This window comes from Salarias fasciatus, chromosome 5, assembly GCF_902148845.1.
Source record: "Salarias fasciatus chromosome 5, fSalaFa1.1, whole genome shotgun sequence".
Lineage (NCBI taxonomy): Eukaryota > Metazoa > Chordata > Actinopteri > Blenniiformes > Blenniidae > Salarias > Salarias fasciatus.
Window position 1 is genome coordinate 4,222,000 of NC_043749.1, and position 27,578 is coordinate 4,249,577.

The following is a 27,578-nucleotide window of genomic DNA, read 5'->3' on the forward strand; positions in this document are numbered from 1 at the left end:
ACCACCACACACTTGTTGAAAGTTGTTCATATATCAGCAAAACAGAAAAAAAAGAAAAGTGCGAGTGCATTAGAGGTAATGGATAACTCTTATATAGTATAGTCCACAACTATCTTAAATCTTTCTCTGAAACTTGTTTAAAAATAACGTTTTATGAATTTTAGGCATGCAAATAATTCAAAATTCAAATTTAAGAAAATTGCATTTTTGACAAATGGGACAAGGCATTCCCCGACCCCCTGCTGGCTCCTGAGGTTCTCTGGTGCCCCCTATTGGTTTATTTTTCATGTTTTTGATCAGTTTTAAAAAGTTTCTCATTCTGTTTTCCGTAAACAGCCATGTCTCTGTTCACCTCCAGCATCTGCACAGTATTTAGAGGATCATTTCCAGCTCGCATGCAGAAGATTTATGTGTTTTTCTGCGGAGAAATCAGATGTTCACCAGACCCCGGTGGGTGCCAACGTTGCGTTTATTGTTTGTTTGCGACTGAGAGCGTAGTGAAAGTTCTACGTCGGGAGCCGCTCCACAGAGAACAGCGTCGGAGTAACGTCTGCTTTTCTTACCGTGTCCCACGTTTTTCTGCGTCATTATTGCAGACGCAGGGGTCACAGACGACCTGCTCTGAGACAAATTATGCTGATCCCCTTCATTGAAACAGCTTCAAGCGGACTGTGGACACTTAAGCTCTCCTGGAAACTGGGGTCACATAAACAAACAGCCGGATATTGCTTCCAGATGAGCTGCAACACGCCGCCGCTCCACCTCTCCACCGTCGCTCTCTACCCAGTTGTTTATCTGAATCAGGTGTTCATCTGGGTCTGTGACATTTGCTTATTGACTGCAGCTGTCCAGCGGAGAGAATTATAGGCTTTTAGGTTTTAACTTCAAAGCTCCCCTCACAGTTTCACTTTTTTTTTTTTTTGTTTGCCTCGTCGCTCTGCCAGGGCTGCAGATCTAAACAAGAGCAATTATTTTTAGTGTTCTAGCAGAATTATTATGGGTGGGAATGTCTGGTCTCGTCAGGAAACTGCTCCCTGCAACCCAGACGAGGCGACGGATCGTTCCCACACCCTCCTCCAGACAATGAAGTTGACATGCGAGCTAAAATAAAAAAAGTAATTTGTGTCTGGAAAGCAAAACATTTCAACAGTAGTGTGCTGCAGAGGAGCGTGTTAATGGGTTTGTAGGTTGAGTAGCCAGTGCTGTGCAGCGGGGGCCTTGTGGGTCCGTCCTGCCCTCCCCTGCTCTCTATGAGGCAGTGTTTTGGACGGAGGCCCAGCAGCGAGCCGGAGGCACAGCGCTCCGCTCCAGCCTCTCCAGACTCCGACTCTCACTGACATTACATCAGCTGGGGAGACACAGAAGACCAGTGTGAGCGAGGGCGAGCTGGAGTGCAGCAGATTGCTGCTCCGAAGCCAAACAAAGTGCAGGTCATCCCTTCTGAGGTGGCATCAGTGGATCGGGGGGGGGATAAACCAGCCTCGGGCCATGGCGGTGCGCATCATCCGGGGGATGGAGGACCTGGTGGCGTCCAGCAGCCAGCTCGTCTGGACCATGGCGCATCACACGCTCCGGAGGTGGTACAACCGCGGGCTGATGCCGTGCAGGCGCATCCTGGAGGCCTGGTTCAGGTAGGAAAATGCTACCAGGTACGACAGTCTGGCTCTGGCAGGATTCAGCGATCGGCATTTGTCGTTAATTAACCGAATTGGATTTTTTTGCAGCCAGTCAGGAGTTTTTTTCCACATCTGGCTCATTAGTGTATGCATGTGTTTATTTGTATGGACGTGTGGAGGAGCAGGCTGCCTCTCGCTGAGTCACTAAGTGTGTTTTTTAACAAGAGTCCCCGTCCCGGCACACGTGGAAGTGGTTTGAGAAGCAGCATGACCGCCTGTTTGATCTCTCTGTCTGGCTGGAGAGGAGGACTTTAAAGCCGTCTTTGAAATATGTGGTTGCTGGAACACCTGAGTGCCGTCTGTGTGGTTAGCTCCGCCTCTTCACGTGCAACATGTGTCAGCTTTAAAGTGGGTAGGCTGATCTGATCTGATCTGATTTCATTTTATTGAATTCTCTGCAGGCAGTCATGTGATGGTATACCCTCAACAAAATCTATATTTAAAAGCACAATTTTTACCTGGGACTTTTTTTTTATTTTATTTGAGACACTCAGGATCAACAGCAGAAAGAGAAAAGAAGTCAGTTTTTTTCTTTTTTGTTTCATTTATAGTTCCTAGCCAGTGGTATTTAGGGTGTTTAATGTTCATTGGAGAAGAGTGTTTTTCTGGAAAAGAGCAGAATGCAGTGAAGAGCTCCAGACGAGTTCAACGGTAGAGGAGTGTGCCTCTCCTCCTCAACGTCAGGTTTTTCCCAGAGTTCCTGGGTGAAGCGGAGGGTCTCAGACCTGGTCAGACCTGCAGGGTGGGCCGACTGGAGGTCGTGTGAAGAGAGCACCGTGGAAGCTCCCGCCCATAATGACAGGGCTCGGGGGGGCGTCGACCTCCCGGACAAAAGTCCCGACCTTTCCTTTTTATCATCGGGGACTTTGCCCCCGAGGCTCCCACCCTAACTTCAGCTGGGCTGAAGGCACGGATATCTGTCAGCCTTTAACCCGCCACAGAGAGCTGAAAGCTTAAATCCTGAGGTGCTGTTGAAGATTACATCTATTCTAGAAGAACTCATTCTTAAGATACACCGTTACATCCAGTCATACAACAGTTATACAAAGTGACATAAAACTGATCAAAATCAATGCAGTGAATGTGTGTGTCCAGTGCTGATGTTCAAGCACAGTTTTTCCACTGTTTTTTTTCTAATCAGATTTTAGGATGAATGGATTGATAAGAGGAATAAAACACACTTTGCAAACGCATAGAGCGGAACACTCTGGTCTTTTATTGCTATTATATGAATTACAAAGTAGATGACGCCTTTTCTAACTTACTGGCAGAAATAATCTTTGTTATTTGTAATATTTTCTTCAATTTTCTTTTTGTTTTAGAATAAAACATGAAATGATGCGCAATTCACCTTGGGCTGTTTTTATCTGCTGATTGTTGCTGAATAATTGAATATTTTCACCTCACAAATTAAACTCCAACTGGAAACATCCACTTTTAGTGTGATTAACTTCTCAGTCTCAACTTCTCAAAGACTTTTTTTTACTTTGAGTCATTTTTAATGATCTCAGGAATTTTTCCATAAGCCACCAAAATATGTGGACGCAGTTTTGCCTTCGCCGTTCACAGGAATATGTGACTGGCTGAAATAACTACGGCCAGGCCTTTGTCCTTTCTTTTCCTTATGTTTTTGACGTCACCCGCTGACCACAGTGCCGCTTTGACAGACTGCTGGTTGGATTGTGAGCTGGACAACAGCCGCAGCTCATAAAAGGGGTTTGCATGGTGGCTCATCCCTGTTTCAACAATAGTAGTAACTCCTACGTAGTGGTTTTTTATACCAGCCCAGTTTAGCTGGAGGTGTGGTTTCCATGAAGATAAGTCCTCTTTCTGTCACTGATTCATAGCTCCTCTGGACAGCAGAGATATGCAGCTGGAAATATCTGCCACTGGACAGCTCACATCTGGATCAGACGTACAGAGGAAGAAGCTTTAAAATAGCAACAATCGCCAGGATACCTCCACGAAAAAGAAATTTAAATCTTCTGAGGCCCATGTAGCACTACTAACCACAATCTCATCAAAATGCGAGATTAAAGTGAATTTACCTTAAATATTTGTTCCAGAAGTAGCATAATTTGATGTAGATATGGGTGACTAATATATATTTCAGCATATTCATAACGTTGTATCATTTAAGTTCAGGGGCCCCATACAGTCCAGTTTCATCTTGAGTGGGCCGGATTGGTAAAATAGACATAATAACTTTTAAAGTGAAACTTTAAAGTTTTTCTCTTTTGTGACACAGAGCACAGCAATGGAAATCCATTTATTTTGGCAAAAAAATAAAAACTAAAACAATAACTACTGAAAATTACTATAAGCTCAACTTAAAACCAATTTTAATGATACCTTCTGATACAAAATGAAGTGCAATGTTAAAAAAAAACTTCTGCTGTAGCTGTCGGATTATGCATGTTTTTTTAGAAACTCAACCTGACAGCATGGTTTTAAGGCCAGATTCTTCATGGCAGCATCACCAATACCTCAGTTTGGGTCTCAGTGTTGTGTTTCTTCATTACTTTATAGAAATCTCTCAAAAAATGTATGATTCTTCCCATTGATGGATGGTACTCACCAGATTGCACACATGGTGGTGCAGTGGTGATTCTCTCAACTCACAGTGAGAAGGGTGTGGTACCAAACACTGGCCCAGCCTTTCTGTGTGGGGTTTGCATGTTCTTCTTTTTGTTTGCCCAAAAATATGCATGAGAGGTTAAACGTTGAGCCTAAATTACTCCGAGGTGTGAATGTGATAAAGCAATATAGAGGATGGATGGATGGATGGATGGTTGCACACCTTCCAATGAGACATCAGTTTCGAGAAAAACTGACCTAGTGTTGCATAGATTGAAAACTGTGTTAAGATTTTTCTGATATATTGCTGCAAAGTTAAAGTATAAAAGGTTGTCATGGCTTTATTGTAAATGTACCTCTCCCAGCCTAATGTGGCTTTATAATATTGAATAAAAGCATCCAGTTTGATGAAGACGACTTGGCTGGGCCTGTGAGTGAACTTTTAATCCATGAAAATAGAAAAAAGTAGCTTTTTTGTGTAAAAGTGAAAGGAATGCTCTGTTGTGGTTGTGGCAACAATATTTCCTGCAGTTTAACACCAATGCTCCGGGCGTCTTCCCGCCCTGTGGTCACGATGACTGGACGTCCACATGACCTTCGCTTTCCACTACTGAGGCCAGAACATGCCAAGTGTTCGTCTGTGGAGTCAGAGGAAACACGTGGCTCCAGAGTTACTGAGTCCGAGCGAGATTAAAGTCCTGCAGTCACAGTAACTGGAAAAAAGAGAAGCTATTACAGCATCTTTTGGCTGAAAAATGAAATTCATTTGCACAGCACATAAAACTTTAATGTGGTTGATCTCATGACTGTTAAATGTTTATGGGATTAACGTGTTAGTCGAGTTGCTTTAGAGAAAAAAATTACAACGAAGAATAAATCATTAAAGAGGCGTCATGGATTACTTTTCAAAAAAAAAAAGGTCAAAGCGCTGATTTGTCCTCGTCTTACCTCCAATAAATGTTTTCCTGATTCAAAGAGATCATTGGTCCTCCGTCCCTGCAGCAGCTTCAGATGTGTTGTAACAGAGAAAACCTGCTGAAAGTTGAACTTTTATCCCTGAAAATTTTACTTTACATTTCATTTGTGGCGTGTGATTGAAGTTTTTATTTGTTGCATAGGCATTAATTTTCTGGACTCAATTCAATTCCAGGTACAAGTATTGTGTATATAAACTTATTTAAATCTGTCATTGCAAGTGACTTGATTATTATGTGGGTTTTTTTTTTTTTGGTTTTTTTTTTGAGAGGCACTTTCTCTTCAGCAGAATGAATCCTTTAAAGCATTCATCATTAACAATGGAGTAGAAAATCAGTTTAACTCTGGACCTGGACTTCATTGTCTTTAACTTTTGGCGCTTCGCTGGAGGGGAAAATGAGTCTTGATGACATTTCAGGGATTCTCTGAGAGGAAGGATGAGTGTGTGGAAAAGACGGCACTGCTTATGATTCACTGTGCTCAGATTTGCGGCCCAAGTATCTCCTGCTGGACTGATCTGCCAGCGACTTTGATCTTTTGGATTGCAGCAGCTCTTCTTACCCATTCTTTCAGCACAAAGACGAACATGACACTGAGGTGTGTCACCGTTCAAAAAAGAGAGAGGCATTTTGTCCCAAGGCTCGAACAGCTGTATCCGTCCACCCTGTTGTCCTGCAGGAATCCTCATGTCTCACATTATTGTTTTGTTTTTTTGTCCTCCTATAGATGACCGAGGGTCGCCTGTGTCAGATCCACCTTCTAGACAGCAGGAAGCTCGAGCTGCTGGTCCAGGTATTCCTTCACTGTGACTTTCATTTTATTACTTTATCAGCTTTAAATGAGAGCAACACAAACCGAGCTCTTGTGCTCGTCCGCAGCCCAAGCTGCTGTCCCGTGAGCTGCTGGATCTGGTGGCCTCACATTTCAACCTGAAGGAGAAGGAATATTTTGGATTGTGCTTCATAGATGACACGTAAGAGCATTTCTGTCCTTATGAAACATTTTTAACAAGCTGAAAGTTTCTCCAGGATTAAAATTGAGTCCAGAGGAGAGGCACATTGTGACAGAATTGAAAACGTGTATTTTGTTTCTTTTTATGCTGCCCAGTGGCCAGAATAACTGGCTCCAGCTGGATCGTAAAGTCCTCGATCACGACTTCTCAAAGACTTCGGGGCCTTTGGAACTCAGGTTCTTGGTGAGGTGAGTGCTCGGTGTGCAAGAGGCTACTTTAATGTTCCGAATTTTACAAAGCACAATATTTTGCTCATAACTGAGCTTGGAGTAAAAGACACCTACTATTTTACAGCAAGTTGTTACAGTGAGCCTTCTTCTAGCTGTCACCAGCAGGTGGCAGTGATGGAGCACAGTTTGAAATCTTGTTGAAGTTCTGCCAAACAACATTACCACAGTACATTAAACATGACAGTGTGTGCATGATGCTGAAACACGTGCCAAATAAATTGATTTTTTTTTTCAAATGAAGTAGGCCTTGCTGACCCAAACTCATCCCTCCACAGGTTTTACATTGAGAAGATCACCTTCCTGAAAGAGAACACAACAGTGGAGCTTTTCTTCCTCAACGCCAAATCGCTTGTGTTCAATGTAAGTGCCAAGCAAAATGAAAAAACAGATTCGTGCACAGCTGAAGGCTGACCTTACTCAAACTATTGATCTGCCATTGTTTTTTGCTGTTGAATCTGGGGCCATGATCATGTCATCCATTATTTTCAGATCTGCATGCTTTCAGTAACTGTGAGTTTATGACTCATCAGGCTTCATCATGCAGGGCTCGACAACAAGGCATTCATTTAAATCAAGAGTTTTTAAACAGATGCATCCACAATTTACAATGCAGCAGTGTTTCAGAAACAAGTGACACAAATAATCAATCTGATGCACAAATGCCCACCCTCATATAGACTTATACCCATCCACCATTCATCTTTGGTACTGAACTTCAGGTCATCAGAGGCTGCAGGCTACACCCTGGGCAAGTCTAAAGTCTATTAGAGGGAAAACACTTATTTCAAATGTTGTTGTTGTTGTTGTTGTTTTGTTTTTGTACTTAATTTTTAGACACTCTTTTTAAACTAATAGAATCTACTTTTTAACTAAATTCATGATGTGTTTCACATCAGTTCTGCTGTAACTCATATATTTCCCTCACATGACTGTAATCACATCTGGTGACATTGGGATTGCCAGTCTTGTCAAAATGCTGCTTTCACTGGCTGTTGGATGATTTCCAATGATTAACCCAGGCTTAAAACTTGAAATGTAAATCTTATTTTATCATTTACTCAAAGCTCAAGCTGAATAAAACATACATAAGTCTCGGATTGATTCTTTAATTGATTGTGTCTCAGTGAAAAATTGACATAAGTTATAGGAGGTAACATTCATGCAACCATGTTTAAATAGTTAATTAAAGTGATTAACATAAAAAGGAAAGGATTTTTGAACATATTGTGCATGTAGATCATGTCACATTTTAAAGCATGATTTTTGTTGACAGTAATATTGAAACAATATCTTGGCATCCACAAAAGCTAGGGCGAAGGTGTTTAAAGTGTAAATAAACTCACTTTTTGCAATGTATGCAATGAAATCTGTTGAAAATAATCAAACTGACTAAAATCACCTATTTTACAAATGTTTTCTAAATAAAATTCTTTAAATCTATCACTATATTTCTGTAAAAGATTGCCTGTGCACTCTTGAGGACAACTTTCCTGTCTTAAGATGTGTCATTTGCCCATAATACGACTTATTGAAAGCACGAGGTGCATGTTGATTCGACCTTATTGGTTCTGAAGAAACACGAAGTGTTCCTAAATAAGGACATTCGGCCGGTAAAGGGTTAAAGTGTGTTTCTGCCAGAGGACACTGGAATTTACGAGGATCACCTGAAGGCGGCGTGTGATCAAACATTGCAGTTCGTTTCGCGCGGAGAGCGGAGCGGTCACCATGGGAGACGGAGACTGTTGAACCTGCTTTCGGACCGTACCACTTTAAAGAGGGGGGCTTAACTTTGAAAGGAACCTCTAAGAAATCTCATTTTGTCACAAATCTGTTTCTCCCAGTTTGAAGTCGCTAACAGGATAGCTTAGAGGCGGATGCAGGATTTTAATCGTGTTTCCGAACAGCTTTACCACGACGTGGTGTCTGCGGCAGTGGTTCAGTCGGTAACGGTGGGACCGAGGTACGGGACGGGGAGGGATCCTCTCAAGTCAAGTGTTTCGGGCAGGCTGCACTTTGTGTGTCTCCGTGTTTGCTTTGCGTTTATTTGAAAATACTGCCACGTTTTCCTCCTTTTTTCACACCAGGAAACCATCGAGGTGGAGAGTGGGAATGTTTTCAAGTTAGCAGCATTTGCACTGCAGGTAAGAAAAGAGTTTTTGTCGCAGCGCTATTTTTTGTGCCACTGATGAGGACCGTCGGGTCACGTTTGAAAACAGTCGCCTGTGGACGGTGCAATGCTCGAAGCTAATGTCAGTAATAACTGACCTATTTCGGCGAAAAACTGGCTCAAATAACGAGTTTGAGCAATTAGACAGCCTTTGCGTTAAGCCACGAGTGAAAATAGTCAAATTAAGCGTATATGTGTTTTATTACCATTGTGTGCAAAGAAGCCAAAAGTAGCACTATGTTTTTATAAATCCCTGTCATTTTATTTTTACTTTTAGGAGGCCAAAGGGGATTATACCAGGTAAGACACTGTCGATTTAAATCTTTAGTTGATAAAGTTTGGCTTCAGTGTCATTGTGAGAATAAGTGGACTTTTCCCTGTTATGTGTACCATTGTGTAATTTTCTGATTAGAACCAGGTGTGTTCTACCAATATATGCAGGTGACTTATATTTGTCCTAGAATTCCATGTACTAACATTTAACTGTGTGAAGGTTCTGCACACATAAATCCTGCTTGAATGTGAGCTCTGTACAGTCTGTGAAGTGTTTACTGTACTGTACTCCCATCCAGAGAGTAGAGTTTGTCAAGCTGTGTGATCTGTGCTCAGATGGCTGTTAATGTTCCACTCAGATCTGACTTTATCTTCCCTCAGTTAATAATTCCCTTGATTTTTACTCTTGTGACATTGACCCCAAGCCCTTTGCTGGCTCGCTGCCATCCACATGCTCCAAATGTTTTCCTTACAGTAGGAGTATTCCTAACCCACCTTGCTGGTATGTCACTGCTTATCTCATATGTTTGCACTGACAACAGGCGGAGGGCTTTATGTTCAGTCCTTATTGACATGTTGTGGCTGCGTCACCTCTCAGCCAGTGTCACAGACCCCGACAAACATGCCATGTGTTTGATACACACACGCTGGAACACTGTGTACATGGTGTGGTCATTGACTTCGATCTGTACCAAAGCCCCATGGCCCGCTAACATGTCTGTGTTTCAGTGATGGGCTTTTCTCTCTGCTGATAATGTATGCTTCAGTTACCATTTTAAAATATAGCTCTATCTTGGGGGTGTCTAACATAGGACCCTTGGGCCAAAACTGTGAGAGGCTCCGATCAAATCCCCCAAGCACAGGGTAAAAATTTCATAGAAAAGTTTTTTAAACAAATTTCTTAAGAGAAATTGACATAATGTAATACTGAGAACGAAGCTGATATATCAGTGATGCTGCCGCCTCAAAGCCATGCTGTCTGTGTGAGTTTGTATAAACGTGCAACAGCTGTTGGAGAAGTTATTTTTTGGACATTTCACTGTATTTTGCACCAGAGGGTATCATTAAAATTGGCTTTTTGTTGAGCTTGGATTCATTTTTGGCAGTAATTGCTTAGTTTTCTGAAAATAGAGACATTTTTATCAAGTATACTCTGCGGCACAACAAAAGAAAAACTTTCAACTTTAAAATTAAAGGCATTATTTTACTGATCCGGCCCTCTCAAGAGGATATCGGACTGTCTGTGGCCCTGAACTGAAATGTGTGTGACAGCCCTGCTCTATCTGATGGAGTGACAGAGCAGGTTGAAGCAGCAGAACCTGTGTGTATTGTCTGCATGCCCTGCCTCTAAAGGCCCCCTGTCCTTTGTGCAAACACAAAGATTTGTGCTCTGTAAGGAGTAGTGTGTGTGTGTATTGTTTGAATAGTGATATACACATTGCTGAAAATGCAGTTTGACCCCTCGTCAAAGCATTGCCTTTGTTCTTTCAAAAAAAAAAAATAAAGAATGGCGGAAGGGGAAAAAAGCGACTTGGCTGCTTCTCCTCATGCTCATTAACTGCTTGGTTATTTGCAAGCACGACTGACCTGATAAATATTAATTTCTGTTTATTACAGCTTCAGAGCAGATTTATTCCTCAGTGTTTTGATTTAAAGTCTCGTTACCCTGAAGTTTTTGTGGCGTGCTTTGTACTGTCTGAACTTTCAGCTCACGTGGGTGTGGGGATGGGCTGTACTTTGTCCAGATTCTGAAAGCACAATAAAAGACGAGCGGCCAACAAGCCGGGTGGAATCAGTTAGGATGGGATGGCGTCCAAAACGAGCTGTCTTTCTCTTTGTTTGCACAGATATTACTTCCCCTCTGTTCATTAGGATTTCAATCTGAAAATGTCATAAATATGTGTTTTTGCCAGATCTCAGTTTCTGCGGCCCCTCTCCCTCCTCAGTATCAAACTTTGTTGTTTTAGTGTTGTGGCCACAGCTGTCCCGTGGCAATATTTCTCCTCCTTTTCAGTGATCTCTGTTATTTCTTCTTCTGTGAGCTAACAGGCCCAATAAATCCCCTCATGGAGCATATAATATAAGTGTGTCTCCTCCTCACTGTATCAGCAGAGGGTCCTGGAGCAGGAAGATTAGCTGTGGAGGAGTCAGGGAGCCCTCCTCCTCCTCTTCCTCCTCTTCCAGCCAGCTGCCTTAAGAGGGATGAGCTGAGCCCGCCGTCCAATTGCAGACAACCTGGCGTCGAGAGGACTCACACTGTAGCCATGCTTTTGTGGGGGTGTGGGCCGACCCCCTACTGTGCATTGAATTAATGCACCATTAGGGCTCTCATTGTACTCGTACTGTTAGAATTCCCTTTACTAGTCTCGATGTTACATTGTGCCTTACACAACAAGCCAAATGAGCACTTTATTGCTGTTGCTCTCAACGCCTTCAGGTATAAATCCACAGCCGAGTGCAACAAGTTACGACTGTTATCTGGGGCTTTGTGGATGAGATTATAGAAATAACTCAATGGGTGTCTGTAATTATAGCGTACAGCTTTAGAAGCAATCAGGGGGGTTCACCTTCAGAAGTGAGCTTCAGACATTCATCTTCGCCATTAGCTCGTGGTTTTCAGTTAACTTCAGTGTGACTCAGTATAACACCCGGCCGTGGATAAGTTTTTGTCCTCCGTTCTATTTGAAGGTGCAGTCTGTAGTTAGTGGTTCATTCACAGCAATCCAGCCCTCTCATTGTGCTTCCTCACCAAGTCGCCATGTCTCAGCCCAGTGGAATAGCTGACACATGAGTATTATCTCTCCCACTCTGGGTAGGCCACGCCGGGCCGGGCTGGGCCGTCCCGGGTGTAGGAGCAGCCCCCACGCTGCGGGGAGATAACAGACGTCGTAATGAATTCCAGATTGCTGACACGGCAGTGCGGCTGCGGAGTAGATCACCCCGACAACACCGGGGCCCGGCTCCCCATAAAGTGTATGCCATCAAACGCGCCTCTAAGTGCCGTGGCAGCAAAACTCAGTCAAGCCGAGAGGAGGTAGCTGCAGGGAAGAGTGATTCAGGAGCCTTCGCCCTTGCAGCGGCTCAGCCTTGTTTTCTGTGAAGTAAGCTGGATCACATAACTGGATCATTATGGTTCTGTCTTGCCACGTCAGGGACGGCTAAATTCCATTACTCTTTGAAGAAGAACAGTTAAATTGATGGCCAGAGAACTTGAGGTCAAACGGCTATTACAGAGAAATCATCCAATGGAGTGATTTTATTACGCTGAGGTTTTTGTTATAGACTTAAGTGGTACAAGAGCTGAGGATGTCATATTGGCTTTAAATTACATACGGTCTGACCTCTGCATTGACGTCCTGTCTGAGAGGCCACGGATTGTTTTGGAAGAGAAGCGACCCATACAAACCCCTTTCAACACAGGCAGAGGCTGCCAAGTGCTGCTGAATGGCTTTTGTTGGGATGTCCAGTGGACCGACCTGCCAAACCAGAGGCTTTTTTTTTGTTTTTTCGTCCAGCAGATAGCGTAGAGCCGGCGCTCACTCCTGCAGGAAGCTGGAGTGACTCACAGTGAGCTATCACAGCCTTTGACAGTTACAAACTCCACCATTTGTCCAGATAACACACTCACATCTGCGAGAGCTTGTGGGGGGAAAAAGAAACTCTTCCTGAAGAAATAGAGTTCACCTTTTTCTTACCTGTGAAGGTGAAGCAGTCGTCTGCAGTTTCCCTCCGATACAGGGAAGCAATTTACTGGAGAGATCCTGCAGGAAATTTCTTTGATATTCGTTGAAAGATTTTTTTTTTTCCACTCTAAAGAATCTTTGTGACTCAGAAGCTCTGCGTGTGCTTTTGTAAATTAGCTCTGGCAAGACATGAGTGAAGCCTGGATTTAGTCTGAGCCAGGAGAGCTTTTCTTTATAGTGCAGATAAGAAAGATGAAAACAATATCCTGACCCTGCACCTTTTCTAAAGGTTTGCAAACATGACTTACTGCTGTCACGGCTTAAGAAAGAAATTCAAACCACACGGTGAAAGAATGAACACATGGAGAAAAGTTCCCCACACCTCTTTTTAGACACTGTAAGCTTTTCTTTTCTTATGCTTCATTTTCTGGCGTGGAGGACTCCCTTCAAGGTCGCAGCAGGATACTGAAGACTTGTGAACAAGACTCTTCTGAGCAGGAGAAGTTGTAATTAGACAACGATGGGCTGATGGACCATTTTTAATTAACTTGCCGTGCTTCTGCTGGCTCTACGGGGGAGATAAATATCAGTTTACCACTTACAGCAGATGTTACTGTGAATGATTGCATTTGCTATTTCGTTGCTCCGACCCACAGTATGATTTTATATTCATATTGATTTTTATTTTTAGCACGGACACTGCCACATCGGACCTGAAGCAGCTCCCAGTTCTGCCTACCCGCGTATTAAGGGAGCACCCGTCTCTCAACTACTGGTAAGACATCCGGGCTGCAGCACTCTGAGAAAACCACAAAGTACACCGGGCCAGTGGGTGAGCGGGCTTTGCTGGAGTAAACCCACAGATACAACACGGCCACTCCTCCTCCATCATGTATGCTTTTGATTCAGCTGTTAAAGGCCCCCACCGGTCAGGAACACCTGCTTGTAGGAAACTGAGATTTTTCCCTCGGTGGAGCAGTTTTAGGTGTGGTAAAGTGCACACGGAGCGTTTTGGCGTTTGGCAGATGGCTTTGTCTCTGATGAGGTGACTCATTAGTGCCTGCGCCGCGTTAATTACGTTTGCTCATTAGGAGGCGCTGACAGCCGCTGACGCTCTGAACGACCGCCGTCTGTCTCCCGGTTCCACGCTCCTGCGTCGTCTCTGCTCCGTCGTTTCCCTTTCTCCCGGTCACCTGAGGCTGCAGGGGGCAAATAGATCAGCGAATAGATCAGTCCAAGGCTTGAAATTAGTCACACATGCACACAGCAGTCTGTTCCTTTCTCTTTCTGCCCGCCGGGCTGGGTCGGGCCTGCAGCGTCTGTGCTATTAAAGGAGATGATTACAGTGGGAAGTAAATGGGCTGCATTTGCCGGAGAGGTAGATGAGAGCCATCGGCAGGCCAGTGGGCCAGACTGTATTTTCTGCATGAGCGGGCAGAATGTGTGTCAAAGAAGGGCCCTCTCACAACAATCCCTCTGTGGCTCGAATACGTTACACTTGATGGATTATTCATTAAATGTTTTATCTATCTGCTTCCAGTGAGGACAAAGTGATTGAACACTACAAGAAGCTGAAGGGACGAAGAGGACAAGCCATTGTACAGTAAGTTGTTTAAACAACAGGTGTTTGCAGGTAAACGTGTGTGTCCCCCGTGCCTCTCTGCTCTTCCTTCACCTCATGCCTGCACCGAGGTGGCCGCCGCTCCTCCAGAATGTGTCATTAATTAGAGGCGGCGCTCTCAGACCAGCGGCCAGACCCGGGAGCCTGTCAGTCGTCCACTGTGTTTTTCTCTGGACCGTAACCCCCTGGGCCATACACGCTCCGATGATTTGTGCCCTTGAACTGATCAATGGGACTCTTCCCTCCCTTCAGTCACGGCCCTGAGCGGGATCGATCAGCTTGTCACTGGGAATGACTGCGGCCCCTCAACGCTGGAGCTTAAATCCCACTCTGTCTGTTGCACAACAGCCACTGAGAGACAGTGATGAAGTGAAAGTGGCTGCCGCTTTTAACCTGTTTCTCTTCCGCTGAAGGTATCTGGCCTTGGTGGAGTCCCTGCCGACATATGGAGTCCATTACTACCCAGTGAAGGTGAGTGCAGCGGCGCCCCCAGCCATACAGTAGCTTAACCTTTAAACAAGCAAATGTCAACATATTCAGTTAATTTCCTGTACCTCATCTAACTCTGATTCACCAAGTGCTTGAGCATAAAAGCCTTATTTTATTATAGGAGAGCGTAAGCTTGGGTTATTTCTCATTGAAAGCAAAGAAAATGTGGGAAAAAAATCTTATTTCAACACCAAATCATCAGCATATTAACATTTTCACAGGATTGATGAATCCACTGCAGCATAACCAGTTCAACAAATACAATTCAACCTTTTATGCTTCTAAACATGTCCTCTTACACTTTCCTACCAAGACCTATGAAATCAAGGTGTCTGCAGAGATCAAACAGCGGCGTTAAAATGACTCAGCCGAGCTCGCAGAGATTTTAATGCCTCTCATGCATTTGATCTCTTGTGTTTCTGTTGCTGTGAGCCTAATGGGGTAATTGCTTCGGTAACGGGCCTCTGTTTTTGAAAGTCTCACCAATAAAGCTACTTCTAATGAGTGCTGGTGTGTGTGTGTGTGTGTTTATGCAGGACAAGCAAGGACTGCCTTGGTGGTTGGGCGTCAGCTACAAAGGCATCGGCCAGTACGATTTGCAAGACAAGCTGAAACCTCGAAAGGTGAGCTGACCTCTTATTGAAGCCGCTGTATCTACTTCAGATGTCTTTGTTTTCATTCGACGAGTCAAGTATTTACTACCAAGGGGCTCTGCTTGAAACACACACAGTAGTTTCTCTTATCTTCATTGAACGTCTCAAGATGAAGGCCTTCAGGGACTTGATTCGACTAACTCTTAATTTCATCAAATGAAAGCTCTCAGCTCTGAACTTGGTGGATGTGTGAGGTATTCAGCACGAGAGAAAAAACTTCAGCCGCCAGTCGAAAACTCAGCTCTAATCCCCACGTTTCTTGTTAGCTGGTTAATGATCCATCCAGACTGTAAATAGGCGTAATTAAGACTGGTTCCCATGCCAGTCAGGAGGGAGAGGAACACAGATGGGGAAAATATTTTGGAGAGTCGGATTGTGTTCGATGGAGTCAAGGCTGTGGGTGTAAAAGCAAATACAGCAGGGACCGATACTAGTAGCAGTCGAGGTTATCTACACCTAAAGTGTGAGGATTTCCCCTTTTTAATAGAAAAACAGCAGATTAGGAATTCCTGATGCCATGGCCACATTTTTTTGCTTCTAAATAAAGCCTTCTCTAAATATACTCATATATAGAGTTACGGCTGATCTAAAGATAATCCCTGTGGTTTGTATGCGTCCATGATGTACAAAATGTTCTTCCCTGTGCTTCCTCTCTTCTGAGTGTGTGTAAAAGTGGCTGCCCCCTTTGTTTGAGAGGTGTTATTTAATAAGGTCCCTCTCATGCGTCTCTCCTCCCCGGCCTCTTTCATTAGACTCCGCGCTGCTGTTGTTATATGGCAGGAACCTGTTGACATAGCAGGGTGTGCTGTTACACCGAATACCGAGGCATTAGCGGGCACCACCAGCGCTCCTAGCGGAGGTGTAATTATGGCGCTCTGTGGGAAGGGCCGGGGCGGGCTCTGGGACCCGGCTCTGGCGCCCTGCCAGCCGGGTGGGTGGGTTGTTTGGTGTTGGGGGTTCATCGGAACTTTTTTAGCTCCTCCGCTCGCAGAGGGGACAGTCACATGACAACCTCACAGGAGCTTCCTGTTGTGGGAAAAATGCTGCCGCCTTTAAATGACCTTTTTTTTTGTTGCTCCTGCTGATAATTGGACGTGTGGGTCCACTTTCCTCTCGCCTTGAAAGGACGCCCCTATATCTGGGGAATATTGATAGTGCTTCCTGTCTCACAGTTCACAGCCCCTGTATTCACCGCAGCCCATCCCTCTGTCCAGCCTCTCTCAGCAGGCTGCATTCATTATGGTAATCTGTGTCTGTGTGCTGTGCGCGTGCGTGTGCGTGCGTGCGTGTGTGTGTGTGTGTGTGTGTCTCTCAGAGGGAGCACAATTGATCAAACAATACAAAACAATAAAAACAGTTATCTGTGAAGGGGGCTGAGGTCTGGAGGCAGCGCTGGCTGTAGTGGGAGGTCAGCTGGTGACCACCATTGAGGCTGGTTTACAGTGCGGATCAACAGCTTGACACTCGCATGTAGATTTTATTCACCAGTCATCTTCATTCACTGCACTGAAATAATAAATCATTGCTGTTGATGCCTTTAGAAAATCAGCTTTGTGTTGGTGTCAAGCTGTAAAATGAACCTGACTGGTCTGATTCTTCCCTGATTCTATCAAACTGTCTGGAGGATCCAGAACTTCTTTTCTGTTCTGTGAACTGTATGACTTTCAGTTTTTAAGTTTTGTTAAAAAAAAAAAAAAAAAAAAAAAGAGAGCAGCTACGGTAGCTTAACCTCACATTATCGTCTCTGCATGCATGCCAGTCTGAATCACTCCTCACCGAATAGGGCTGCAGCTCGAAAGCCTCCTCTCCCCCTGAGTTTCAGAGATGTGACAGTGTCAGCCGGCTGAATACGCCGCCATCCCCTTTATGCACAGGAGCGGTGTTTATGTGCACGTGGATCAAAAGCACAGATGATGCTTCCTACAGGTCTCAGGGGACACGGCGGGAAAGAAAGCCAAAGTTCTGGGAGGAAGATGAGACACTGTTAAACATGAGGAGTGGAAATGCAGCAGATGGCAAGTCAAGATTGAAATCTTTCTCGAAATCAGCGAAGAGACGTTTCAGTCTGTCGGTCTCTTGAACTTCTTCCCAGCATGCAACAGGACCGCTCACCGCTCCACATATAGCAGATGACAGCCGAATCAAAACAAATATCTTAGTTATGGGGAACTGCATTTTTTTTTTTCCATTAAACTCCCAAAATCATGATCAAGAACTGGTTAAGTCTCATGATTCATGATTTTTTATTTATTTATTTTTGACTGTCATCTTTTGGAAATGTACAGCTGTGATACTGCCAGTGTGTGACGTTTTCCTTAAAGGGTGGGGCAGATCTTTTTCTCTACGGCATGTGAGTCAGTACCTTTGACATATCTTGGTGTGTGTGTGTGTGTGTGTGCGCGCGTGTGCGTGAGCGCGTGTGTGTGTGTGTGGCCATGTGGCCTCAGGGTTCCTCAGTCTGTGTGTGTGAGCTCTCTCTGAAAACACATGCGTTGCTGGCACAGGTCCAGCGGCCTGTAAGGACACATTTGGGGGAAAAACAAGACGTGATCAGTGAAGACAGACGTCCCGTGCAGCGCTGCTCTGCTCTGTTTCCTGATTTTAAGACACACATGTTTTATCCTCATGAGTGTATTGATGAGTCACCGAAGGATCTTGTCTCATTGTTTCCCTCTTCGCCGTTCTGTGATCGGAAACCTCGAGGCGTGTCACATCTTTGGCATATTTCCTCAGTGGCGAAGAGCGCCCTGTCAGAGTTTCATGTCTGCGTTGCCACACAGGTGTGGAGTTTCTCTCATTGAGTGAACGAGCCTGTGAAAGTTAGCGTCTGCTGAGCTGTCTCTTTTCTGTTGTTACCATGTAAATGATCCTCAGCGATCAGGAGGAAACGGTGTGAAAGGTTGTGAGAGACCCTCTGTATTGAGATCAGGGTTTTAGCTGCAACTTGGCAGCAGTTTCTCATTGTTCACAAGGCCCTGTGTTATCAGCACAACAGAGTGGCTGCACCAGCAGGAGAAACCATCATTCACAAAACGTAGGAAATAGTTTCACCCGGTTGAAGACAGTTTTCTCTGCATGTGCGCTCACCGGCCTTTTCTATTAATAATTACACTGTAGTAATATATCTATAGGAGGTTTCTTGCGTTTGTGTGTCATTTCCACTTTGAAACGGTTCGGGGTCTTAAAGACTGTGAATGACGGGAAGCAGAGCAGAGGTGAGACAGCTTCACCCGAGCTATTAAAAAGCCCAAACTGGCTGAGCAGATGCAGTGTGTGTACAACCTGCTTATCTGGTCCGACTGAAAAGGAAGCGTGCTGCGCCGGAGAGCGTAGCCTCCCAGGCAGCCCGGCAAGGGGGGGGGGGGGCGGGGGGGGTTTAGGGGGGCGGGGCTATCTCAGCTGAAACTCTTGCAACACCTATCTGACTCCCTGAGAACAGACAAGAGAGAGTATTGTTCGAGGAAGCTCTAGCCCTGTGGGAAACTCAAAGTCAAAGGACTCAATAGGATCGCAGAGGAATTCAGCAGGGATCTGATAAGCACAGGAAAACTCCTCAAACCCTCCACGGTAAGCCCAGTTATGTGTTTACAAGCAACCTGAACGGCCAAGGGTTTTTTTTTTTTATCTTAGTGTCAGTGTGCACTTCTCTGGAGTGCTTTGAATGTGAATTCAGCCCGGGCGTTTGGAACTGGGAGTTGTAGGTTTTCTCTTCCTGGCTCTCGTGGTCTGCGACGGTGGGATGGGTGATGGAGTGTTGAGGCTGGTTTCAAGTGTGACTGTGTTTATATAGATTAATTTTAGCCCCAGTCTCTTTTCTTCCTCCCAACGAAAGCAGCAACGTGCCGCTCACAGGGAAGTGCATCCAGATCTGCTCCGTCCTCGCTGTGAGCGGAGCAGATGTTTCATTTCGACTCCGTTTGGCTCCACAGAATGAAATCAGCTGGCTCGCTGCCTGGCACGGGTTTGCTCCCTGCAGTTGCAGCAGCACTATAATCGCTCCTGTGTTAACTGCGACCCGCACCTGACCGACTGGCCTACTGAGTCCCACTCGCAGCTTCAGCTGTTGTCTTTGAGATATTCACACTGCGGGGCGCCGCTGAAACAAAGCTCGCTGTTTAACACCTGCCCCGCTGCTGCGCTGTCTTGTAGAGATTACGCCCCCTCCGATGTGACCGTGTGTGTTTCAGCCTCTGCATCAAATGACTTTTCTGTTTATGTACTGTAAATCCACGCTCCGATCGATAGTGTGTGTCGGCCTGTGTAATCAGTGGTGTTTAATGTCTCCCCCCCTCCCTCCCTCCCTCCCTCCCCCCTCTCTCTGCAGTTATTTCAGTGGAAGCAGTTGGAGAATTTGTATTTCCGCGAGAAGAAATTTGCGGTGGAAGTGAACGACCCCCACAGGTCAGGAGAGAAACCACTTCATTTTATCTGAGCTGATCTGGCTGTATTCTGAAGTGCTCCTCTTTTAGCCGCCGCTCCTGCTCCAGATGTCCTTCTCCTCCTCCTCAGACACGGCGAAGGGCATCTGCAGCCGCCGGCCTGTTCGGGACACCCTGTTAATGGCTTTAACCTATCTGTTAAATGAGCGTGTTCCTGCTCTTTGAAGGCCTTGTTGTCAGAGCTGGGTCCACACAGGCTTTAATGTGGCACCCTGACACGTTAAGCCTCCATTAAATCCCGCAGACGGTTTCAAGTTTAAACTCATATCTTCATTACTATGTTGTGACATGAAGATTCAACAATCATTCTTTTCTAATCTTAGCTCAGCACATCTTTCAAAGCTTAATTAAAGCCTTGTTTATCTACCAGCCGCAGTTTTTTTTTTTCTTTTTTTTTTTTGATGTGTGCAGCAACTGGGGCACATTTGGTTTTCAGATGAGCACAAGTACTGATTGTGTGCATCTCATTATCTCCTGCAGACGAACGGTGACCAAGCGCACTTTTGGACAGACCGGCCTGGTTATTCACACTTGGTATGCCAGCCACTCTCTGATTAAGACCATCTGGGTGATGGCCATCAGTCAGCACCAGTTCTACCTGGACAGGAAGCAGAGCAAAGTGAGTGTCTCCGTCCTCATCCTCTCTGCTTCGTTCACGCACTGCCAGCTCAACTGCTGCGCAAATAATACATTTTTCCACTGTGTGACACTTTAAGAGGGCTCTGGTGGCGCCTGTCAACCTGCGTGGATGACACATTGAGTGTGTGTGTGTGTGTGTGTGTGTGTGTGTGTGTGTGGTGCACAGATGGTGACCTAATAGCTCTTTTTTCTTGGTTTCCCCTGATTTGAGTTCTTCTACAAGGTGTTGAGCTGATACTAAAAGATAAAATGAAAGCATATCAGACGGCTGACTGGACGGAGGGATTCGTCACCGCGTCATTCGGTCATCGTTGCACAACACGGGACGTCTTGCACAAATCTGCTACCAGAGTCACAATGTTTGTTTCTTGTTTTTTTTTTTTTTTTCCTTAATTCCCTGGACTACTCGGTTCAACTTGACATGTCGGGACAGGCCGATGCTCCTGTGTTTGTTTGGTCGCTGTGTCACGTCGGACACGACGTCAGGGTTCGCAGATACAGTCGGGAGCTGTTTGCAGTGGCAGGGAGAGGAGGCTGTAAAAAGTGAGCGGACAGTCGATCAGCTGGGCCTGCGGTGTTGACCTGCTTTCAGCCGGCTGTGAAATGAGTAGCCCGGAGACAGTGTAAAACAAACTGACGGGCCGCCGCGCTGTTTTCTTTTTCCAGTTTGAACAGGGGGTGTTTTTCAGAGGGTTAGTGTGTCACAGCGTCTTGTCACAGCGCCTGTCCATCATGTGACGCACTGCCTGATCCACGTCTCATGATCGCGACTTGTGTAAATATCTGGGTTTTCTGCTCCCGGTGTGGAAGGAGAGTGCCTGCTGTTGTCTTTCAGACCCTACTGATTCACTCCTCAAACAGGCTGGGTAAATAACAAAGGGCCGGGTAGCTGGAGCAGAAAGGCACAAAGCTGTTAAATGAGTATTTTTATTACCCTGTATCTTCGGGATGTTGTGGTACCCTGTTGTATTCGCAATGTATCGAAGCGTTTGTTCCATTTCCGTGCTTTAAGAGGAAACGTGAAATCAAACTAAACCACAGAGCGGCCAATAAAATGTCAGCTGACACACCACAGAGTGTAAATAAGAAGAGAGAAAAAAAACTGTATTGACTCCCAAGATCCTCTTGCTAATGTTGAAACTCTTTCTCAATGCCTCGAGGCTTCACATGGACCTGGTGTGGATCTGTTTATGATCCGTATTTGCTGAGCATCGGGGTTATTAAACCGGATGATTGGTATGTGATCTGCATCTCGTGGCAGAGATGGATGAGTGTGTGTGTCTGCAGTCAAATGAGGTTATACAGCCGCTGCCTCTGTCGAAGGCAGATGGCGTGTCAGTGATCATCCAGGAATAGAGCTGATTGATGAGCGAGCAGCGCGCTCGGAGTACCAGCCGCGCAAATGCCGCCGCCGCCAGTGCAGTGTGCTATCATTAAAATGAAACACTCCCAAATCCCTCCCTCTGCTCCCGCCCCTCCTGCTCACCGTCCTGCCTTCCTCTTCCTCTGTAGTCAAAGATGACCACAACCAGGAGCACGGGAGACATCGCCATGGACCTGACGGAGATCAGCGCCCCGCGAATCACCAAACTTTCCAGTATTGACAACAAAGATCAGCTGATCATGGCCAGCAACGGAAGCCTCATCTCCGCCGGTAGGGAGGGGGTTAATCAGCCGGCCACTGCTGCCCCACGCCAGACTGATGGCCGGTGATTTATGGCTGTAATTTGGAGCTAATCAGACGTGCGCCTATTCCAGGTTCAGCTGACTCCGAGGTCAGCGACGAGCAGAAGAAGGAGAAGATTGCAGAATTGAAAAGAAAGAGAAGGACCTTCAGGATTCACTGACAAAGAAACTTGAAGAGCTCAAAAAGATCTGCATGAGAGAGGCGGTGAGGAGCTCTTCTCGTTCTGTTGGTTCTGCTGAGTGTTCCAGTTCTCGCCTGACTGCTGTCGATTTCTGTCCGCAGGAGCTGACGGGAAAACTGCCCAAAGAGTATCCGCTGGCTACAGGCGAGAAGGCTCCTCAGATCCGGCGGCGCGTCGGGACGGCCTTCAAACTGGACGACCTGTTTCCCGCTACGACGAGGTCAGTGTCGATCGCGTTGTGGTTCGGTTGTTATAGATTACTGCGCCTCTTATGTAAGTCTGCATGTCACCCTTGTTGCACCGCTGTGCTTTTTCAGCCCGGGGCCATTTTAATCAGTTCAAATTTTGAAATGAGGATTAGGAGTTTAACTTGTGTTTTCAGGCTTACATTGTGCAACGATGTAGTGAAATATGAGTGGTGGTTGTTAGTTTTTCTGTCTGCAGCTTAGCTGAAAGGATGAATATGAATGAGAATGTCGATATGAACGTGCTGGCGCACTGAAAATGAACGCCTCTGCATCATTCCCGTGTCTGTTAGCTTGAACTGGAGATGCTTGAAGTGTGTTTCACTGTGTTCGGAGCACTGCCGCTGACAGGATCTGTGTCTGTTTTGGTGGAATTTCCCCGTCAACTGTTGTGCGTCTCGCTGCAGGATCCACATCTGAGGAATCTGGAGAGCAGGTTCGCTTTGCAGCAGAAGATCGTGGAAGCGGCCATGAAGCTCGCCAACGAGGGCGACCTCTGCAAGACGGTGAAGCGAAAAGAGGAGGAACAACTACCTGGACGCAATGAGGAAGCTGGACGAGATCGAGAAAGAGATCAACAGCTACAGGTGAAGAAAGGGAGGAAGCCCACCCAGAGAGCCTCGCTGATCTTAACAGGTAGACGTTATAGACTGGAGTGAAAACTGAGTGCATGTGAAAGCTGCCAGAGGTAAAACAGTTTCTTTCCCTTCCAGATGATGCCCACCCTTCAGACCTCAGCTCTCTGTCTGGACAGCCTCACTCTGGACGATGGTACGTTCACTCAGGGCGTCCGCCTCTCGCTCCGTTTCTCCGGCTGTCCGTCACTTTAACTCCAGCTCTCTGTCTTTCATCGCTCAGACGACGACCAGGGCTCCCAGAGGCAGCGGTCCCGGTCGGTGCAGTATTCTCCCAGGTTGCACCACGCAGACACTCTGGACATTCACTACAACAGAGACCGGCGCTGCTCCGCCAATGACCAGCTGGGCAGACTGCAGGTACCAACCCTCACATCTACTGTCCTCTGTTCTCAGCTGCGGGAGCTTTTATTCAATCTCAGTATTGTCACGTGTGGCAGCGGTCAGAGCGCCACACTCAGCAGTAATGTGCATAAAATACCACAACATGCAAATACACCTGAGTGAACAGCTAGAGGGATTAGACCGGAGGAGCTTGTGCCGTATCAGACGGTTGTGCGATACGATGACTGGCGAGTGTGACGGAAACACTGGCTGTGTAGCTGCGCCGCGGCTGTTTGTTTCTCTGGAGGCCAGAAGCGTGGAGCCAGTACAGACCTGTAGAGCGGAGCCAGAGCCGCATTCCTGCCACTCACCTCCTCCCGCCTTCTCCCGCTTCTCCAACAATCTCCCTCTTATCAGCTCAAATGCGCCAGCTTTAAAAATAGATGGGGGGAAAAAAAAAAAAAAACATGTCGCTGCCTGCGAAGGAGCAGACAACAACCCCAAGCCGAGAGGAGCGAGGAAGAGGGAAACAGGAAAGCAGGGCTGGAAAATCAGCTTAGACAGCAGCTCCAGCAGGAGTGTTACAAGGCGGCGGAGGTGATGTGTTACTCACTCCGAGCTGCACAGATTTAGAGTCGTTTTAAACAGTCGGTGCTCGCTGTAGCATGGAAGGAAGGAGGACTCCGTAATAGCAGTCACTCAGGTGTAAGCCGTGATTAAAACGCTGCCGTCGAGCCGGCGCTGCTGTATTTCTCCTTTCAGCTCTGGAGGACGAGTGAGTTATGGCAGGCTGGTGAAATTTGTCATTCAAACAGGATTGCCTGGAAGAGGTTAACGCCATGAAAACATCATTCTTATCTGTGTTCCAGATTAATTACGGCCAAGTCCAGGACCTCGCCCCACTACACTCACCGCGATGCCTTATCGAGCTACGGCAGCCCGTTCAAGCCGGCTTCCAGGCAGCCGCGTGACGCCCGCAGCATGCCTCCCACGCCGCTGCTCACCCGCAACGCCTACAGCAGCACTCAGCTCAGGTACCGCCGGCGTCTGCGCTCCTCTTCCTTTATTCTCTCTGATAAATCCGTCTGAATTAATGATGTTTGAAACCGCAGATCAGACGACGCTCCCAACACTTCCGCCAGCGCAGCGGGAGCCTGGAGTCCCAGTCTCAGTTCGTCACAGAGACGCAGCCGCCCGCGCCCGCGTTCGCCGTGTCCCCCGCCCGGCGCAGGCAACAGCACCGAGGTCCTGGACGACGGCTCGTCCTACACCAGCCAGTCCAGCGTGGAGTACAGCGCGCCGGGGAACCACGCCCACAGGCGCCGCTGTGCGCGGCCGCAGGAAGGACTTGTACGCCAACACGGGCAGCATGCCCAACCTGGCTCAGGCGGACGCCCGCAGCTACGCCTACCAGCCGCGGCCGCGGCCCACCACCACGGCCTACTACGTCACCGGATATCCCGCCTACGCCGAACCGGAGCCGTATTCCAACGGCGTCTACGGCTACGACAACGAGACGGAGGGACACTACAGCGTCAACGCCGCCTACTACACCCCGCAGGCGGCCTACCACGCTCACGACGTGCACGCTCACTACGGCCACGACGAGATGGACGGGATGTCCCAGAACCCGTACGCCACTCTGCGGCCGCCCAGGAACCGGCCGGCGCCGCGCGGCGCCGGCGAGCAGGCCGGTGAAGAGCTTCCACAAGGCGCTGGTGGCAGAACACCTGAGGGGCTGGTACCATCGCAACGCGGCGCAGAAACAGTCGGCCTACAACTACGACTACGACCGGGGCTCCCAGCAGAGCCTGGGCTACCAGACGCTGCCCACGCCCTACAGGAACATGTCCGCCTACTCCTCAGGTCCCAGCAGCCCCGTTGTTTTACGATGCTCTGGCTTCACGCGCTGCTTCCCTTATTCACCAGCTCGTCCCTTTTTCGTCCCGCAGTGTCCTCGATGTCGAGCGGGAACTGGCACAGCCACATGAGCAGCACCGCCATGTCGGAGTACGACGTGCCCGTGCACGCGCACGCAGTCCTACTCCTACAGCACAGCCCCCTTACAGCCACCCCGCCCACAACAGGTGAGGAAAAAAACCCCGGCCTCAGCTCTTCTCTTCATCCAATAAGCCCCTCCCTGATCCTCTGATCCGCGCAGCTAAGTGCCAGTGTTTAATTACCAGAATGGAAGAATACTGAAATATCAGCTGCTATCTGGTGTAGTCAGACTGACAGGCAGAAAGACCCTCTTGGAGTTACTGGTAGCTTTTCTTCATCTTCCTCTTACATTTGGAACCACAGACTCAGAGATGTTTGCAGGAACCGCCTGGTTCAGCGGCAGGATTGCAGGATCTGTGCTGCCAGCTGTCGTTGCCTTCCTCAGAGCTCCTTTAACTGTGACCGGGCCCTGCTCTCTTTTAGATATGGCGCCTCGCAGCTTTTTAAGGGCTCCTGGCACAGTCCCGATGTCCAGGAGGCGCTGCGCCTTCTTACCCGCTAGTTCCGCCCCCTCCACCTCCTCCCGCCCTCCTCCTCCTCCTCCTCCTCCTCCTCTCCTACTCCCCCGGCTTGTCGGCTCAGGCAGGCGGCCTGCAGCCCTGCGCAGCCACAATCCTCCAGAGGCTCAGGCTCAGTAAGGTGTCTTTTGCTAAAGGTAGCTCCTAGTAAGTAACCCCGGCTGCGGCCGGAGCCTGCGCATCGTGTGGTCTGCAGCGTGAGCTCAGTCTGCTTGTTGATGTTTTTTTTTGAAGTGAACCTTTGTGCATTTTTTTTTTCTTTTTTTTTGAGTTGTTTGATATATTTGATTGTCAGGTATGATGAGGCGACTGCATGGCTTCTCGAAAAAACAAACATGCCTGCTTGACTTCCTGTTTGCAGCTGGCATCATCCACTGGTCACCTTCCTCTGCTCTGTGCCTGCAGTGTTTCTCTCTGTTCGTTCGTTTGTTTGTTTTCTCCTGCTCTCATGGCCCATACATACAGACGCTCCTCGCCCATGTGCTTCCATTCACCCATGACCTCTGCCCCCTCCTCTCATGCACAGATGCCCCCCAGAGTTTGCGAGGCGAAGCTGTGATAGGATGGCGTGCCCCGCGGGGCCTTTAGAGAGGGCTGGCGCTGTGGCCTATGCTACTCACCAGGAAAATTAAGTCCTTTCGCTCTAATCAGTGGCAGCGCAGAAGAAAGGGTGAGAGACCAGAGTGCAAAAGCGAAACCACGCTGCCCCTCGTGGCCATCATGGTGGCGGTGGCGTGACTCGTGGAAAAGCCTCGAATCGTTTCACTCTTGGGGGTTTTGGACGTTGGCCTGGGTGTCTTGTGGTGGTGGGAAAGCACTCGTGTGGCAAAGGGAACATGTGGCCTCTGAGTGTTTGTTGCATCTGAAGCCTGTGTGTGTGTGTGTGCTGCTGTTTTGGTGGGAGAATGTTTGGCCCTGGGTTTTCATTGGCGTGTCGACCTCCGGGTTCGGCTCCTGATCTCGACACGGCGGCCCAGGGTTCATTCATTCTGAGCCGTGGTCAGTCGGTCGCCGCGCTCCGCCAGTTCCAGTCCTAACGCCCGTCAACTGCTGTGTGTTTATTCCAGATCCTACGTAGACGTCGGCCAAATGGACTCACACGTCGGCCACCAGATGCACGCTAACATGGAGCCGGAGGAGCAGATCTACTGGCACGAAGACTCCAAACCGGGAACAATAGTTTAGCTGCCTGCCATTCTCACCTCGACGCGTTGTCATTGTGCCTTAGACTGCACTTACCTGTTCCTGTGAAAAGGGAACCCCAAAGCATGAAGGAGCTGCAGTGGAACTCGGCGTGGGAAGCAGATGAAGTGTTTTCATTGTTGGCTTTCTTGTGCGCGGTTGCCAAACTGACAGCGCCTCCGTGACGGTTGTCACGACACCATCGCCGCCCGTCCATTCACCTGCCGGGACGGCGAGCGTTCCGCGGTCCTGCAGCCAAAGCGACAGCCTCTGCAGTGTTTTCTGTTTTCATAGTGTCAGCTCCATAACTCTGCGAGAGGACGCTGAGCGGCAGCGAACAAATAGAAACACACACACGCGTGTGTGTGTGT

General features: G+C 47.4%; 1 pseudogene; it reads left to right on the forward strand.

The window, feature by feature from the left end:
- The first annotated feature begins 1,383 nt into the window (after positions 1-1,383).
- Positions 1,384-27,281, forward strand: LOC115388312 (FERM domain-containing protein 4B-like; annotated as a pseudogene).
- Positions 27,282-27,578: the final 297 nt, after the last annotated feature.